Consider the following 18,442-nt stretch of genomic DNA (forward strand, 5'->3'; position numbering starts at 1 on the left):
TCTGCAACAACTCCCTTAATTAACTGCAGAAAGTGCTAGTTCATTTCACTTATTCATAGTAAAGTGATGTAGCTCCAAGTTCCCTGGGATTAATGGTGATGGTTGGTGGTTGCAATTCTTGCTGCCTTGAGGAAAATGTTTCCTGCATTTACTATGATACATTTTTCTCTTGTGAGACACACCATTTTAGCGGCTTCTTGTGCTTTAATCATAAACTGATTGGCTTACTATAGATTAAACATTTTTATTTGGATATATTACCATAATAATATGAGTAACCTAGACTCTTTCAGAAGTATATTTCTGACTTGTTAAGTACAAAACAGAAATTTCTAAGGTTTCTGTTAAGTCAAAAATAAGTTATTTTATTATCTTCACTTTAACACTGGGACCTGATAGATAATTTTCTTTTACATACATAACTCCAAGGATTCATCAGTCACCAAACCCTATTTAGTTTCTGTCCAACCCAAATTTTTTAAAAAGCAGTACAAATATAGATTTGTTTTCCCTAATAATAATAATAATAATAATAATAATTTCTTACATATTTGCACAACACTGTCTATTCTTCAACATGCTTTCACATCTATTACCTATAGCCTGGAGATTCCATTTCAGGCTGTACCAATTAGTGATTAAGTAGAGATAATGAAGCAGAGAGCTCTGTGCAAATTCTGAGATTAGACAATGTAACCATTCTCTTATTAAGGAATATATTCAGCTGTGATACTGCATCTGGAGACCTGTAAGAGACAAAGGCTAACAATGGGCTGCAGGCATCTGAGTTACTTGCCCACACTTCGTGTTAAAGGGTATCTTCTAGTCAATGAGCTCAAAACCCTTTAACCATGGAATGGCTCTTAAAGGCCTTTAGCAGATGAACAAAACTATGCCAGCCAGGTTCAGTGCCTAGAGTTCAGAAAGGTAGCTCAGGATCAGTGTATGGCAGTAGCAGAACAATCAAAGCACCAAAGGCAGCCTTCCCAGTCTTGTGCCCAGGAATTCTTCAAGTGTGGCCCTGGTCCAGCTACATTATGGTCATTTGGGAACTGGTTAGAAAGGTCAATTGTGAAGCTCCACCCCACAATTATTTAATCATAGAAGTCATGAGGGCCTGGCATGAGCTTGAAGTTTTAGCCTTCTAAGGCTTTAGAGGGGTGAAAGCTGAAGCTGAAAGAATAAACTGGGAATCCACAAACTCAGCCAATGTGTGGGATATGCCAGTGGGCAACAAGGCCTTTCCAGCACCTTTGAAACTACATTACTTAACCCATGGTCACTCCTAGCCACTATAGTACCTTTGTGCCAATTAGAAAAGGATGATTCCCTCAAGTAAAAAGTTATCTTATAGCCTGTGGCAGCCCTGTGATGTTGGGTAGCAACTGAATCTATAAACATACATGCATATACCACACTCTTATTTACTCATATATCTTCTAGACACCAGGGAACACATTCCACTAGCAGCATGAATACTCTGCATACCATCAGGCCCTGCCTGCCAGGTGAGGCCTTTTTGTCAGGTTTGGAGTCAGGCTGCAGAGGTTAGGTTGAGAAGCTAAAATTCTGTCTCCAAGAATATTAGGCAGGAGAAAGGAGTAACCTCAAGAAACCTTTGAGGCACAGTCAGGATAACACATAACCAGGTGGACATATATTTACCAGTGACTATGTATGTGCATGGTCTAGTGTGCTGGTATAAATGTAGGTATGAGAAGGTACCCCTGATACCTCATTTCAGAACTATGTTGGAAGGCCAGAATCTCTTTGCCCACACCTGCATCCCTCTCATATAAGTTAGTGTATGTCTACAATGTGAATAGTACTATCTGAGATGTGGTATCCTTGTATAGGGCACAACTACAACAGCATACTGGTACCCCTGACTCTACCTATACCTAGTACCTGATACCTTCTTGGAGTCAGATGTATTATTGACATGGCTTAGCCTTCACTCTGGCTTATTGACTTTTACAGGTAGTTAAGTAGAGCTTTTTTTCTCCTGCAAATGCATTAAATTTGAGAGCTAGAAAGGGTCTTAAGTATCCCTAGGCTAATCCCCTCATATTATAATAAAGAAACTGAATCCCAAAGAGATTAAAACATTTGCCCAAGGTCAGAAAGCTAGGCAGTAATAGAACCAAGGTCCTCCATTTCTGACTTTGTTGCTTTTTTTTTTTAAACATCAATGTGTGGTTGCCTTCCATGTGTCCCCCAGTGGGGACCTGGCCCGCAACCCAGGCATGTGCCCTGGCTAGGAATCGAACCAGTGATGCTTCCTTTCATAGGCCGGCACTCAATTCACCCAGCCACACCAGCCAGGGCTCACTTTGTTGCTTTGTTCCTGGGCTTTCTTTGATTTGGGGGATGTGTGTATTTGTGTGTGTTTTAAGATTTTGATAACTCTCACAAACTTTATAAGAAAATTTTTATTGAGTCTGTGTGTTTCCTACCTCATGAATAATGAAGAAAAAGGAGAAAAAAGGTAGGTTTTATCTGTACCATATATGCACTATTTGTTTTGTTTTGTTTTGTTTTAAAAGAAAGAATGATAAAATATTTCATTCATCATTCACTTTTTAATTAAAAGGAAGAAACATCAAACACTACCAACTAAAGTTGTTTTAAATATTTTTATTGATAATGCTATTACAGTTTTCCCAGTTTTCCCTTTCTATTCTCCCTCTGCCATGCCCCTGCAACCTTCCAGCACTCCCCCTGTTAGTTCATGTCCATGGGTTGTACATATAAGTTCTTTGAATCCTCTGTTCCCTATACCAATTTTTATCTTTCCCCATATACCTTATGCCTACTAACCATGCTTCTTCTTCCCTGTACCTTTCCCCCCTATTTCTCTATTCCCCCTCCCCACTGAAATTCCCTCCATGTGATGTCCATTTCTCTGATTCTGTTCCTTTTTTCCTGGTTTGCTTAGTTTTTGTTTTCATTGTTTTTCTTTTCTTTCAGGTTCATTTGTTGATAGTTGTGTGTTTGTTGTCATTTTATTGTTCATATTTTTATTTTTTATTTTAATTTTATTTAGTTATTTTTCAAGTAGAGTTTCCTGTCTATTTCTCCCATCCCAGCCTACCCCGCCCCGTGCTCCCCACCTCCCTCCCATTTCCACCCCCCTTAGTTCTTGTCCCTGGGTCCTTCATACTTGTTCCTCCAAATCCCTCCCCTTTTTCCCCCCTAAATTCCCTTCCCTCTCCCCTCTGGTCAATGTCCCCTTGTTCTCTATTTCAGTGTCTTTGTTTTTATTCTGCTTGCTTGTTTGTTTTGTTGTTTAGCTTCCTGTTAAAGGTGAGATATTGTTCATATTTTTATCTTCTTTTTCTTAGATAAGTCCCTTTAGCATTTCATAATATAATGTCTGGGTGATGATGAACTCCTTGAACTTGACCTTATCTGGGAAGCACTTTATCTGACCTTCCATTCTAGATGAAAACTTTGCTGGATAGAGCAATCTTGGATGTAGGTCCTTGCATTTTATGACTTGGAATACTTCTTTCCAGCCTCTTCTTGCCTGCAAGGTATCTTTTGAGAAATCAGCTGAGAGTCTAATGGGAACTCCTTTGTAGCTGACTGTCCCCTTAGCTCTTGCTGCTTCTAGGATTCTCTCCTTCATTTTCATCTTGGCTAATGTAATTATGATGTGCCTTGGTGTGTTCCCCCTTGGGTTCATCTTCTTTGGGACTCTCTGAGCTTCCTGGACTTCCTGGAGGTCTATTTCCTTAGCCAGGTAGGGGAAGTTCTCCTTTATTATTTGTTCAAATAAGTTCTCCACTTGTTGCTCTTCCTCTTTCCCTTCTGGTACCCTTATAATTCAGATGTTGTAAGGTTTAAAGATGTCCTGGAGGTCCCTAAGCCTTCTCATTTATTTGAATTCTTGTTTCTTTATTCTGTTCTGGTTGAATGGTTCTTTCTTCCTTTTGGTCCACTCCATTGATTTGAGTCCCAGTTTTATTCCCATCACTATTGGTTTCCTGTACATTTTCCTTTATTTTACTTAGTATAGCCTTCATTTCTTTATCTAATGTGCAACCAAATTCAACCAGTTCTGTGAGCATCCTGATCACCATTGCTTTGAACTGTGCATCTGATAGGTTGGCTATCTCTTCGTTGCTTATTTGTATTTTTTCTGAAGCTTTAATCTGTTCTTCCATTTGGGCCATTTTTTGTCTTGTCACACCTGTTATGTATGAGGGGAGGAGCCTTAGGTGTTCACCAGGGAGGAGCAACCCAGTCACTGGGTTGTGATGCTGTATGTGGGAGAGGGGTCAGAGAGGAAACAATAGCGCTTGCTTCGCTCTCTGTTGGATTTCAGTCCCTTCTGCACTTCCCCCAAGCAAACTGTGCCTTTCTGGTGCTGAATCCCTTGTGGGTAGAGTTGTTGGCGTTCTAGGACCCTGTGGGTCTCTCCAATGAACTCTCTTGTGAGGCTGGGAGTCTCTCCCAGCAACTCAACCCCCACAGGTGTTTTCAATTGGTGTTTTGAGGCTTTATTCCCCTACACTGGGACCCTGAGTTGCATGGTCTGTCTCGCTCCTCAGTTTTGCCTGGTTTATCTGCACGTAAATGTGTGACCACCTGGTTAGCTACCTGCCTTGCACATCATACCTGCTTCACATTTGCCTCCTTGCTGGGTCTACCCATTGTCACCCTGCGCCTGGGGTCTGCCAGCTGCCACCTACATGCCCAGGATCCACCTGCTGCTGACTTTCATGCCCAGTGCTACTGCTTTTTTTTTTTTTGCCATGACCCCTCTCCGCTTGGCTGCCCAACTCTGCCCCTCCTATTGGTCTGGTTGAATGTGTCTATTTTAACTACTTGGTTGTTGTACTTCCATACAGTTCAATTTTCTATCAGTTCTGGTTGTTATTTGGTTTCTAAATTGTTGTCCTTATTTTAGTTGTTCAAGGAGGCACAGTGTTTCTACCTATACCTCCATCTTGGCCAGAAATCTTCAGCACACTTTTCAATGGACTCTCCTGTGAGACTGGGAGTTTCTGCTGCTACCACAACTGCTGTAGCCCAGAGCTACCTCTGAGTACCCTTAAGTCAGCCAGTCCCTCACAGCCCAAGGAGCACAGCAGCCAGCCCTGCCCCCCAAATCCGCAGCATCTCCACAGTTTTTCTGAGTCAGCCCATGTGGTCCACTGCCTTACAGGTCTGGTTGTTCTGTTTGATTTTTTTCTTTAATTTCTTTACTGTAGGAGTTCCATGCAGTTTGATTTTCTGGTGCTTTTGGTTGTTTATTGATTTCAGATTGGTTGTTATCCTGCTTTTGGTTGTGCGAGGAAGCAAAGGATCTTTACCTACACCTCCATCTTGGACAGAAGTCTATCCACTAAAGTTTTTAGAAGTAATTTAAACTCCGTAGTGTATCAGTAAGCTTCAGTTTTGCACTAAGGTCATAGTGTACCAGTAAGCTTTAGTTTCCTCACTGATGCAGCTGGACCACTTATATGATTTATTAGGTCCTTTTCATCTTTCATGATCAGAGATGTTCAGTGGAAAGGAGAGGGGTGGAGGCAAAGCTATAAGGAATATAGAAAAAGGTGTGAAAAGAGACAAAAGGATCTGGGAAATGAAGATGAATGTGGAGGGTGAATGTGGAGGGCATGCAGGGAGAGAAATGAAACAAAGAGAAAAACAAAGGGATGGCTTAAGAGGCAGATGAAGTGAGAGAATGTGGAGGGATGATAATTTCAGTGGGTTCTCTCTCTATGTACCAGGGTTGTCCTACTACTAATCTCATTCTTCTCACCTAGATTGTGATTACTAGAGCAGACATTGACATGCTCTACTACATCTGCCGTTGACAATTCTTTTTCCCCAGAGGTCTGTTCATCTTGCTTTCTTTTAACATCTCCAAGAATATCTATGAAATAAGGGCTGATTTTATGTGCAGTTCTGAAGGGTGTACAATCAAAGTATAAATTTATGTCAACGTAGTACAATGTTATGCCACATCCTTAGAGAAGCTTGTCATTTCCTATTATTCTGTGCACATTTCCTGGAACTTCCAGATCTTCTAATAGCAATTCTCATGAAAATTTGATTAATTTTATACAGAAACTAGATATCAAACCTTTTCTAAACTTTTAATTTAATTATTTTTTTAAAGAGAAGAGGGGAGGGAGAAAGAAAGGGAGGGAAACATCAATGTGTGGTTACCTCTCAAGCACCCCCTACTGGAGAACTGGCCCACAACCCAGGTATGTGCCCCAGACTGGGAATCAAACTGGCAACCCTTTGATTCTCAGGCCAGCACTCAACCACTGAGCAACACCAGCCAGGGAAAACCTTTTTTAAAATACTCCTAAAAGAGAACTATTTAAAAAGGCAAACTAAACCTCATTGTTTGATATGTTGATTTACTTAACTTAGGTTCCCTCCCAGTGTCCTCTTCAGCTATACCAGGCAGTTTTCTAGTTCTAGCTGTCTTTTTTTTCACCCCAACATCAGCCTAATGTTGACTTCATTGTGTGGTATTATTCTCACTAACACACTCCTTTTGTGCAGATAAAGACCCCCTTTGGCCTACACAGTTTAGAAATATTCACCATCTGACTGGCCAGCAGTCATTATGAGAACTAACTGAATTCGCTGCTTCTGTCCCAAATGAAGATACATCTGACAGATACTTAAAGGACAGTAACATGCAAATGTTTATTTTTCCCCTTCTCGTTCTACACTATAATATTCCCACTCCACCAAATAAAACATACCACAATTCAACACATAGATTCTTCCATAGAATCAGAGAATCATGACATGTTCTAGCCATAAGAGGCTTTTAGATGTGTTGTAGTCCAGCAATTCCCAACCCTAGCTTCACATATAAGGGAACTTTTAAATACTGCCAATGCCTAGGCCCACCCCCTACCAAATAAATCAAAGTTACTAGGGGTAGAGCCTGGGCATAGGTACTTTTTAAAGTTTCCTATGGAGATTCTAATAAGCAGCCAAGATTAAGAATTCAGTTCAACCCCTAATTTTCTGAATGAAAAATCAAGGGATTGCCCTAAGTAATTGAGATTTACTTCAGAATATTAGAGATGTCAATATATGTATAAAATCATCAGCCCATACCATTTGACATCCAAAAGTTATGTGACTATATTGTCTTCAGTCTTTGACACCACAGAACTGTCAATTCCCCAACATCTCCAGTTTATACTTAAAGCAAATTAAGTCCAAGGTGAGATGCAGAGGCTTTCTGCCACAAATTTAAGTCAAATCACTCAGCTACTGTGAGCAAAGGCCAATTTTGGTGCTTTAGGCCCCTGTCAATTATTTATCCAGTGGATAAAAGCATTCACTTGGAAAAACCAGTGTGGTAGACAATTAAATAACTCATTCTTTCTTGTTTTGGACTTTCTTTGTAGTTACTATTGAAGTTGACAATGTTTGATGCTTTTAGGAGTATCTTAGAACAAAACAAGGAAACCATACTGGGATGCCCTCACTTAAGAGGGACAGAAAGGCAGTATAGTTTCCTTTTTACCCCCTGCTTAACCCTTTCCTCCTGAGAATAAACAATTCATCTCTCAAACTGATACAAGATTTGTTCTAGTTGCACTAAATGAAATAGAGACTAAAAGCACATTTGTAAGGATCAATGAATCCAGGAGTTGGTTCTTTGAAAAGATAAACAAAATAGACAAGCCTTTAAGTAGGCTCATCAAGAAAAAAAGAGATAGGACTCAAATAAACACAATTAGAAATGAAAGAGGAGACATTACAACTGATACCACAGAAATAGAAGGGATTGTAAGAAATTACTATGGAGAACTGTGTACCAAGAAATTTGAAAACCTAGGGGAAATGGCCACATTTCTAGAAAAATACAATATTCCAAAACTCAGTGAAAAAGAAGCAGAAAATCTAAACACACCAATAACAGGAAAAGAAATTGAAGCAATAATCAAAAAACTCCCATCACACAAAAGCCCTGGACCAGATGGTTTCACAGGAGAATTCTACAAAGCATTTAAGGAAGAGCTAACTCCCATTCTTCACAGACTATTCCAAAAAATCCAGAAGGATGGAAAACTCCCAAATTCTTTTTATGAAGCCAGCATCATCCTAACTCCAAAACCAGATAAAGACACAATAAAGAAAGAGAACTTCGGGCCAATATCACTGATGAACATAGATGCTAAAATTCTCAACAAAATATTGGCAAATCGCATCCAACAATATATTCAAAAGATCATACACCATGACCAAGTGGGATTCATCCCAGGGATGCAAGGATGGTTCAACATTCACAAATCAGTAAATGTAATTCATCACATAAACAAAAGCAAAGACAAAAATCACATGATCATATCAATAGATGCGGAAAAAGCTTTTGATAAGGTACAACACCCATTTATGATAAAAACACTCAGCAAAGTGGGAATAGAGGGAGCATTCCTCAATACAATAAAGGCCATTTATGAGAGACCTACAGCCAACATCATACTCAATGGGCAAAAATTAAAGCTTTTCCACTAAGATCAGGAACAAGACAAGGATGTCCACTTTCACCACTTCTATTCAATATAGTATTGGAAGTTTTGGCTACAGCGATCAGGCAGTAAAAGGAAATAAAAGGCATCCAAATAGGAAAAGGGGAAACAAAACTGTCACTGTTTGTAGATGACATGATAGTGTACATGGAAAATCCTATAGACTCTACCCAAAAGCTGCTCAAACTAATTAATGAATTTGGCAAAACAGCAGGAGACAAAGTCAATATCCAGAAATCAGAGGCACTTGTGCATAACAACAATGAATCAGCAGAAGGAGAAATCAAGGGAAAAATTCCCATTCGATATAGCAAAAAGAAAAATAAAATATCTGGGAATAAACCTAACTGAGGAGGTAAAAGACCTGTATGCAGAAAACTACACAGCACTGAAGAAAGAAACCAGGGAAGACACAAACAAATGGAAACATATACCTTGTTCATGGATTGGAAGAATTAACATCACCAAAATGTCCATACTACCCAAAGCAATTTACAGATTCTATGCAATGCCTATTAAAGTACCAATGGCATATTTCACAGACATAGAACAAACACTTCGAAAATTTATATGGAACCATAAATGACCCCGAATAGCAGCTGCAATTTGGAGAAAGAAGAACAAAGTTGGAGGGATCACAATACCTGATATCAAATTGTATTACAAGGCCACTGTAATCAAAACAGCCTGGTACTGGCATAAAAACAGGCACATAGACCAATGGAACAGAACAGAGAGCCCAGAAATCAACCCAACTCTCTGTAGTCAATCAGTATTCGACAAAGGGGGCAGTAACATAAAATGGAGTAAAGATAGCCTCTTCAACAAATGGTGTTGGGAGAACTGGACAGCTACAGGCAAAAAAAATGAAACTTGAGCACAGACTTACACCATACACCAAAATAAATTCAAGGTGGATGAAAGACTTAAATATAAGCCGTGACACCATTAAAGTCCTAGAGGAGAACATTGGCAAGAGAATCTCAGATATTTCACACAGCAACATTTTTACTGATATGTCCCCTAGAGCAAGGAATATAAAGAAAAGAATAAACAAATGGGATCTCATCAAAATAAAAAGCTTCTGCATGGCTAAATAAAACAGCATTAAATGAAAAAGACAACCAACTGTATGGGAAAACATATTTGCCAATGATACCTCAGACAAAGGTTTAATCTCCAAAATATACAAAGAACTTACATGACTTCACTCTAAGAAGACACCCAACCCAATTAAAAAATGGGCAAAGAACTTGAACAAACACTTCTCCAAGGAGGACATACAGAATATCCAGGGACACATGAAGGGATGCTCAATATCGTTAGCCATCAGAGAGATGCAAATTAAAACCACAATGAGATACCACTTTACACCAGTCAGGATGGCTATCATAAATAAAGCAACAAACAACAAATGTTGGAGAGGGTGTGGGGAAAAGGGGTCCTTAGTTCACTGTTGGTGGGATTGCAGACTGGTACAACCATTATGGAAAAGAGTATGGAGTTTTCTCAGAAAAATAAAAATCGACCTGCCTTTTGACCCAGCAATTCCACTGCTAGGATTATAACCTAAGAACCCTAAAACACCAATTTCAAAGAACCTATGCACCACAATGTTCATAGCAGCACAATTTACAATAGCCAAGAGTTGGAAGCAACCTAGGTGCCCATTAGTAGATGAATGGATCCAAAAATTGTGGTACATCTACACAATGGAATTATATGCAGCAGAGAGAAAGAAGGAGCTCCTACCCTTTGCAACAACATGGATGAAACTGGAAAGCATTATGCTCAGTGAAATAGGCCAGGTGTTGAAAGACAAATACCATATGATCTCATCTTTAACAGGAAGCTAAACAACAAAACAAACAAGCAAGCAAAATAAAAACAAAGACACTGAAATAGAGAACAAGGGGACAGTGAGCGGAGGGGATAGGCGAGGGAATTTCGGGGGAAAAAGGGGAAGGATTTACAGGAACTAGTATAAAGAACACATGGACAACAACTAAGGGGGATGGAAATGGGAGGGAGGTGGGGAGCACTGGAGGGTGGGCTGGGGTGGGAGTAAAGGACAGAAAACTATACTTGAACAATAATTAAATGAATTTAAAAAAATGAAAATATAATCAGCCCTGGCTGGTGTAGCTCAGTGGATTGAGTGTGGGCCTGCGAGTCGAAGGATCGCAGTTCGATTCCCCGTCAGGGCACATGCCTGGGTTGCAGGCCAGTTCCCATCAGGGGACACGTGAGAGGCAACCATACATTGATATTTCTCTCCCTCTCTCCTTCACTTTTCTTCCCCTCTAAAGATAAATAAATTTTAAAAATTAAAAAAAGATACAATCAAGGAAAAGAAAAAAATAGTTGCTGATCTGATGACTGAATAGGGAAAAAAACAACAGGAGCCCAGAGATAAGCGAACACTGAATTATATACTTTTATCTGAGAAAATACCATTTGGGAATCTAAAAGTAAAATAATTTTGAAAGCTGGAATTATTGGGTATCTGTACCAGTAATTAGAAAATAAGAGAGTAGGAAGCTAAAGGCAGATTGTAGTTTAATGCTAAGTCACCATCAATCAATAAGGTAATTCTGGCCCCAAGGGAGAAAAAGTGGAAAGAAAGGAAGCTATGAATTAGGCACTCTGCTAGGCACTTTACACATATATATGACTTTGTTTAATCTTCATAATAATCCTAGAAGATGTAGATGACTAATCCATTTTACAGATGGGAAACTGAGACTCAAAAAATCCAAGTAATCTAACTACTATGCTGAACACCTGGAACTAATAAAAATAATATTGTATCTGTAATTGAAAAAAAAATGTCTAAGTACTTTCCCCAAAACACACAGCTAGTAAGAATGAGAGCTGAGATTTACCCAATTTTGTCTAACTCTTTATCATATTATGTTTCTGCTATACCAGTTCTTCTCAAAAATACTTTTGACCAAGTTAATTTAGAAATGGAGGTCGGAAGCTTTGTGTATCATGAAATGTGAAGGTAATTGTCTGACTCTTTATCATTCTTTGGTTATTAAGGTAAAGCGTAGCAAGGTAAAACCTAGCCACCTGCAATGCAAAGTAGGCAGGGAAGTGCATCTAAACAAATTCTTTTATAAGCTTCAGAGTCTGTTTTAGCTCTATTTCTTTGTTTAAAGCTGAGTACAGATTGCCTACCAACCAAGCTGATGGTATTCTTTGCCTTAATTAGCTTGTATGCAAGCTCAAAGAGATTAGATCAAATATTAAGAGTAGAAGTTCTGAGTTTTTTTGTATCAAAATATATGCTTACATATATGTACAATACACATATGTGCATGTGTGCACATGTGTGTATGCACACTTACACCTTCCTCCTTCCCTAAATCCTATGATTAAAATACAAAGTTGACCTAGTCTGCATCTATGTGATGCCATAAGATTGGCTAAAAGTACAAAAATTGACCATCTTGTTGTTTGCCTATAAGTACACCAAACAACTGTTTTTGAACAACCACTCAGCAACTTGAAGGATCCTTACAATTCTTGATCAAATTGATCAATTGTTCTCAGTTAAATATGTGTGTGTAAAAGACATATTCATTATTAAACATATCAGTGGCAATAAACTTCAAATATCTCTGCTAGTCACTTTTTTCATTATAACAAGGATCAGCAAAATCTTTGCTATCAATACTCAGGAGAGAAAGAAATAAGTAAACTGAAATGTCATCTGAATCACTTATTCAGAGAAAGAAGCAGTCCACAGGATAAAGAAAGAAAAGATGAAAAAAGAAAACCAGAATGAATGTAATTGTCAGACACAATCAGCTGCCTAACTGACAGCCTTCTTCTTTGCTAACAAAATCCCAATTTTGTTCAGTTTTCCAGTTGCCATAGAGTAAGTAACAGTGGTCTCATTACTCTTTCTAAATTATTGGTTTAAGTATGCATATGGGATACAGTTATGACAGGTAACATGTGGGCAGAAGTTTGCTTGAGGAGCTTCAATAAGAGGGACATTCCCCATTTTTCTCTGTAGACAGGTCCAGCTACATGTGATATAAGATGGGCACCTAGGTTGCTCCAGTACTTGAATATTTTAAATTGTGCTGCTATGAACATTGGAGTGCATAGGTTCTTTTGGATTAGTGTTTCAGGGTTCTTGGATATAATCCTAGCAGTGGAATTGTTGGGTCAAAAGGCAGATCCATTTTTAGTTTTATGAGAAAACACCATAGTGGTTGTACCAGTCTTCATTCCCACAAACAGTGTACTAGGATCCACTTTTCTCCACAACCTCTCCAACTCTTGTTTGTTGCTTTGTTTATGATGGCCATTCTGACTGGTGTGAAGTGGTATCTCATTGTGGTTTTAATTTCCATCTCTCTGATAGCTAGCTATACTGAGTAACTTTTCATGTGTCTCTGGATCCTCTGTATGTCTTCCTTGGAGAAGTGTGTGTTCAAGTCTTTTGCCCATTTGTTAATTGGGTTGCTTCTCTTCTTAGGGTAGAGTCATGTAAGTTCTTTGTATATTTTGGAGATTAACCCCTTGTCTGAGGTATCATTGGTAAATATGTTTTCCCATACAGTTTGTTCTCTTTTTACTTTAATACTGTTTTGTTTAGCTGTGCAGAAGCTTTTTATTTTGGTGACATCCCATTTGTTTATTCTTTCCTTTATGTCCCGTGATCTAGGGGACATACCAGTGAAAATATTGCTGCATGGAATATCTAATATTTTCCTGCCTATGTTCTCCTCTAGGTCTTTAATGGTGTCATAATTTGTATTTAAATCTTTTATCTACCTTGAATTTATTTTTCTGTATGGTGTAAGTTGGTGCTCAAATTTAATTTTTTTTGCATGTAGCTTTCCAGATCTTCCAACACCATTTGTTGAAGAGGCTATTTTTACTCCTTATGTTGCTGCCTCCTTTGTTAAATATTAATTGATTGTAGAGACTTGGTTGTATTTCTCTGATCTCTGTTATGTTCCATTGGTCCATGTGCCTGTTTTTTACACCAGTATCAGGCTGTTTTGATTATTGTGGCCTCGTAATACAGTTTGGTATCAGATACTGTGATCCCTCCTAATTTGTTCTTCTTTCTCAAAATTGCAGCAGCTATTAGGGGTCGTTTATACTTCCATATAAATTTTTAAAGTGTTTGTTCTATATCTGTGAAATATGCCATTGGTACTTTAATGGGTATTGCATTGAATCTGTAAATTGCTTTGGTTAGTATGGACATTTTGATGATGTTAATTCTTCCAATCCATGAACAAGGTATATGTTTCCATTTGTTTATGTCTTCCTTAATTTCTTTCTTCAGTGTTGTGTAGTTTTCTGCATACAGGTCTTTTACCCCTTTGGCTAGGATTATTCCTAGGTATTTTATTTTTCTTTTTGCTGTATCAAATGAGATTTTTCCTTCTGATGATTCATTGGCAATATACAAAAATTCCTTTTATTTTGGGGTTTTTTAATTTATTCATTTTTTAAATTAATTTTATTTAGTTATTTTTCAAGTACAGTTTTTTTTTTAATTTTATTTAGTTATTTTTCAAGTACAGTTTTTTTTGTCTATTTCTCCCATCCCAGCCTCCCCCGCCCCTTGCTCCCCACCTCCCTCCCATTTCCACCCCCCTTAGTTCTCGTCCCTGTGTCCTTCCTATTTGTTCCTCCAAATCCCTCCCCCTTTTTCCCCTTAACTTCCCTTCCTTCTCCCCCCTGGTCACTGTCCCCTTGTTCTCTATTTCAGTGTCTTTGTTTTTTTTTTTTCTGCTTGCTTGTTTGTTTTGTTGTTTAGCTTCCTGTTAAAGGTGAGATTATATGGTATTTGTCTTTCAGCACCTGGCCTATTTCACTGAGCATAATGCTTTCCAGTTTCATCCATGTTGTTGCAAAGGGTAGGATCTCCTTCTTTCTCTCTGCAGCATATAATTCCATTGTGTATATGTACCACAATTTTTGGATCCATTCATTTACTGATGGGCACCTAGGTTGCTTCCAACTCTTGGCTATTGTAAATTGTGCTGCTATGAACATTGTGGTGCATAGGTTCTTTGAAATTGATGTTTTAGGATTCTTAGGATATAATCCCAGCAGTGGAATCGCTGGGTCAAAAGGCAGGTCGATTTTTATTTTTCTGAGAAAACTCCATACTCTTTTCCATAATGGTTGTACCAGTCTGCAATCCCACCAACAGTGAGCTAAGGACCCCTTTTCCCCACAACCTCTCCAACATTTGTTGTTTGTTGCTTTGTTTATGATAGCCATCCTGACTGGTGTAAAGTGGTATCTCATTGTGGTTTTAATTTGCATCTCTCTGATGGCTAACGATATTGAGCATCTCTTCATGTGTCTCTGGATGTTCTGTATGTCCTCCTTGGAGAAGTGTTTGTTCAAGTCCTTTTCCCATTTTTTAATTGGGTTGGGTGTCTTCTTAGAGTGGAATTGTGTAAGTTCTTTGTATATTTTGGAGATTAAACCTTTGTCTGAGGTATCATTGGCAAATATGTTTTCCCATACAGTTGGTTGTCTTGCTAATTTAATACTGTTTTCTTTAGCCACGCAGAAGCTTTTTATTTTGATGAGATCCCATTTGTTTATTCTTTCCTTTACATTCCTTACTTTAGGGGACATATCCGTAAAAATGTTGCTGCGTGGAATGTCTGAGATTTTCTTGCCAATGTTCTCCTCTAGGACTTTAATGGCGTCACGGCTTATATTTAAGTCTTTTATCCACCTTGAATTTATTTTGGTGTATGTGGTGTAAGTCTGTGCTCAAGTTTCATTTTTTTGCACGTAGCTGTCCAGTTCTCCCAACACCATTTGCTGAAGAGGCTATCTTTACTCCATTTTATGTTACTGCCCCCTTTGTTGAATATTAATTGACTGTAGAGAGTTGGGTTGATTTCTGGGCTCTCTGTTCTGTTCCATTGGTCTATGTGCCTGTTTTTATGCCAGTACCAGGCTGTTTTGATTACAGTGGCCTTGTAATACAGTTTGATATCAGGTATTGTGATCCCCCCTACTTTGTTCTTCTTTCTCAAAATTGCAGCTGCTATTCGGGGTTGTTTATGGTTCCATATAAATTTTCGAAGTGTTTGTTCTATGTCTGTGAAATATGCCATTGGTACTTTAATAGGTATTGCATTGAATCTGTAAATTGCTTTGGGTAGTATGGACATTTTGATGATGTTAATTCTTCCAATCCATGAACAAGGTATATGTTTCCATTTGTTTGTGTCTTCCTTGATTTCTTTCTTCAGTACTGTGTAGTTTTCGGCATACAGGTCTTCTACCTCCTTAGTTAGGTTTATTCCCAGATATTTTATTTTTCTTTTTGCTATATCGAATGGGATTTTTTCCTTGATTCCTGCTTCTGCTGATTCACTGTTGGTATACAAAAATGCCTTTGATTTCTGGATATTGACTTTGTATCCTGCTGTTTTGCCAAATTCATTAATTAGTTTGAGCAGTTTTTGGGTAGAGTCTATAGGATTTTCCATGTACACTATCATGTCATCTACAAACAGTGACAGTTTTGCTTCCTCCTTTCCTATTTGGATGCCTTTTATTTCCTTTTCTTGCCTGATCACTGTGGCTAAAACTTCCAATAATAGAAGTGGTGAAAGTGAACATCCTTGTCTTGTTCCTGATCTTAGTGGAAAAGCTTTTAGTTTTTTCCCATTGAGTATGATATTAGCTGTAGGTCTCTCATATATGGCCTTTATTATTTTGAGAAATGCTCCCTGTATTCCCACTTTGCTGAAAATTCCTTTGATTTTGTATGTACACTATCATGTCATTTGCAAACAATGACAGTTTTGTTTCCTCCTTTCTGATTTGGAATGCCTTTTATTTCCTTTTCTTGTCTGATCACTGTGGCGAAAACTTGCAATACTATATTGAATATAAGTGGTGAAAGTGGACAACCTTGTCTTGTTCCTGATCTTAGTGGAAAAGGTCTTAGTTTTTGCCCATTGAGTATGATGTTGGCTGTAGGTCTCTCATATGTGGCTTTCATTATGTTGAGGAATATTCCCTCTATTCCCACTTTGCTGAGTGTTTTTACCATAAATGGGTGGTGTACCTTATCAAATGCTTTTTCCACATCTATTGATATGATCACATGATTTTTGTCTTTGCTTTTGTTTATGTGTTGTATTATATTTATTGATTTGAAAATATTGTACCATCCTTGAATCCCTGGGATGAATCCCACTTGATCATGGTGCATGACCTTTTTAATGCATTGTTGGATGTGGTTTGCCAATATTTGGTTGAGGATTTTAGCATTTATGTTCATCAGCAATATTGTCCTAAAGTTTTCTTTCTTGGTTGTGACTTTATCTGGTTTTGGGATTAGTATGATGCTGGCTTCATAAAAATACTTTGGGAGTCTTCCATCTTCTTGAATATTTTGGAATAGTCTGTGAAGGATAGGGGTTAGCTCTTTCTTAAACACTTTGTAGAATTCTCCTGTGAAGCCATCCAGTCCTGGGCTTTTGTATGTCAGTTTTTTTTTATTACTGCTTCAATTTTCTCTGCTATTATTGGTCGGTTCAGGCTTTCTCCTTATTCTTTATTCAGTTTTGGAACATTATATTTTTCTAGAAATTTGTTCATTTCACCTTGGTTCTTAAATTTCTTGGCATACAGTTCTTCATAGTAATTTCTTACAATCCCTTCTATTTCTGTGATATCAGTTGTATTCTCTCCTCTTTCATTTCTGACTACATTTATTTGGGTCCTCTCTCCTTTTTTCTTGATGAGTCTGCTTAAAGGCTTGTCAATTTTGTTTATCTTTTCAAAGAACCATCTCCTGGATTAATTGATCCTTAATATTGTGCTTTAAGTCTCTATGTCATTTAATTCTGCTCTGATCTTAGTTATTTCCTTCCTTCTACTTTCTCTGGGCTGTCTTAGTTGTTGTTCCTTGAGTTCTTGTAGGCATAGGCTTAGGTTGTCTGTTTGAAATGTTTCTATCTTTTTCAGGTAGGCCTGAATCACGATGAACTTCCCTCTCAAGACTGCGTTCGCTGTGTCCCATGAATTTTGAGTTGTTGTCAGTTCATTTTCATTTGTTTCCAGAAACTTTTTGATTTCTTCCCTAATTTCCTTCTTAACCCATTCATGGTTTAATATCATGCTATTCAATCTCCATGATTTTGAGGGTTTGGGGTTTTTTTCCTTGGGGGTGGTTTCCAGTTTCAGTCCCTTGTAGTCAGAGAAAATGCTTAAAATGATTTCAATTTTCTTGAATTTATTGAGGCTTGTTTTGTGTCTAATCATGTAGTCTATCTTTGAAGATTTTCCATGTGCATTTGAAATGAATGTGTATTTACCTTTTTGGGGATGAAAGGCTCTATATATATGAGTTAAGTCCATTTCATCTGGGGCATTGTTCAATGCCATAATATCTTTGTTGATATTTTCTTTGGGAGATCTGTTCATTTTTGACAGTAGGGTGTTAAAATCCCCTACTATAATTGTGTTGCTGTAAATATCTTTTTTTATATCCTCCTAGATTTTCTTTACATATTTGGGTGATCCTATGCTGGGTGCCTATATATTTACAATGTTTATGTCTTCTTGGTGTATTCTCCCCTTGAGTATTATGAAGTGACCTTCTGGGTCTCTCTTTATGGCCCTTTTTTTGAAGTCTATTTTGTCTGATAATGAGTATTGCTACTGGGGCTTTTTTCCCTGTCTGTTTGCTTGAAAATTTGATTCCAGCCCTTCACTTTCAGTCTGTGTAGGTCTTTTGCCCTGAGGTGGGTCTCTTGCAGGCAGCTTATATTGGCAGCATGCTTTCTTATCCCTTCAGCTATTCTACGTCTCTGGATTAAAGCATTTAATCCATTTATGTTTAAGGTTATTGTTGATAGGTTATAATTCATTGTCATTTTTGTACCTGAGTTCCT

General features: G+C 38.1%; 1 protein-coding gene across 1 annotated transcript in view; it reads right to left on the bottom strand.

Annotated features, from left to right (window-relative positions):
- GUCY2F (guanylate cyclase 2F, retinal) overlaps positions 1–18,442 on the bottom strand; it is a 166,637-nt gene that overhangs the window by 109,738 nt on the left and 38,457 nt on the right.

This window comes from Artibeus jamaicensis, unplaced genomic scaffold (genome assembly GCF_021234435.1).
Source record: "Artibeus jamaicensis isolate MK-2021 breed Jamaican fruit bat unplaced genomic scaffold, CSHL_Jam_final scaffold_461, whole genome shotgun sequence".
Lineage (NCBI taxonomy): Eukaryota > Metazoa > Chordata > Mammalia > Chiroptera > Phyllostomidae > Artibeus > Artibeus jamaicensis.